Source organism: Otolemur garnettii, unplaced genomic scaffold (assembly GCF_000181295.1).
Source record: "Otolemur garnettii isolate 467f Iridium unplaced genomic scaffold, OtoGar3 scaffold00002, whole genome shotgun sequence".
Lineage (NCBI taxonomy): Eukaryota > Metazoa > Chordata > Mammalia > Primates > Galagidae > Otolemur > Otolemur garnettii.
This window is the reverse complement of record NW_003852397.1, coordinates 9,227,867-9,229,219: the sequence shown is the minus strand read 5'-3', so window position 1 is coordinate 9,229,219 and position 1,353 is coordinate 9,227,867.

The following is a 1,353-nucleotide window of genomic DNA, read 5'->3' as shown; positions in this document are numbered from 1 at the left end:
AGTCTTGGCTAGAGAATGGCTGTTGCAAAGAGCTTTTCTTTCAGCTTACGCTCTGGGGAACCGTGGGAGTTCACCAGCTTGACAGTTAGACAAGCCTGCCTTCTCTTTCCAAGAAACACGAAAGTGACCCATGGGCTGTTGAGATACTTATGGCACTGAGCCAGGGTATATAGCCTGAACCCCAACTTATCAAGTGCAGTTGTCAAGTGAGGGGGAGGGTAAAGCTAAACAGATAATACTGGGAAAAGAATGAAGTCAAAACTGTAGTATGTGTGCTATCTATGTTACATTTATTCCTTTGTAGACCAATGGGGCCTTATTGATTATTTCAAATAGAACTCCTCTCTAGACTTATCATTTTGTTATTAAAATCTATTTCTTGACCTGATGGGAGTGGGAGGATCTATACTTTTAAAAGCTAAAGGTAAGTAGGTTTAGAAAATAACAAAGCATATATGATTTCCATAACCTAAAATATTGGCTTTAATATGTATCATTGCTGTTATAGAAAATAGGACCTCTGGTTAACTCATCTGGTTATAACATGGATTGAGACACATCAGGATAAATTTTATTATTCAAAATGTAACAACAAAATATGGGAAAGTTCCTCATGTGGCACTCACGTGACTCTTCCCCTATGCCAACAATATGGAATTTATATAATTTATTTTTGGATTCTACTTTGATATGAAATCAAAAAAAGTGTAAGGTCCAATTGTATAGCATAATATGATCACAATAGGTCTAAGGTAATTAGTGATAATGGTGAGTGATAATATCACATAGCCCTGAAGTATTTAGTTTGTTCACATTTGAACATATCTTCTATTCCTACATTCCCAATGGAGTTCTTACAATCTAAAGCAGAGTTTAACAGTATAACAATTTGAAAACCATAAATCTCTATATAAGAATATGTTATATATCATGCCCTAAAAATTTCACCCCTAAAAACTGATAGGGAGGCACGAAGTAGTACATATGTTAGACATTAAGAGTTAAGTACAAATTCTTTGATAGGTAGGCCAAAAAATTAAGCATATATATGTTGAGGAAATTCTGTCCCCAGACTTTGCCACACTGACATTCATTGTAAGAAAACAGACTACCCACACCTGCTAGCGTCTTAGTAAGAGTTATCTTAGTATATTATACCATACTAGGGTGCTTTTCTACCATACTAGGTGGTTTTTAAGCAACAGAAATTTATTTCTCAATATTTTGGAGACTAGAAATTCCTTGACCAAGTACCAGCAGATTTCTGAGTCTGGTGAGGGCCTTCCTCTTTCTTCATAGATGATTCCTTCTTGCTATGCCCTCACATGGCAGAAGGAATATCTTTTTTTTTTT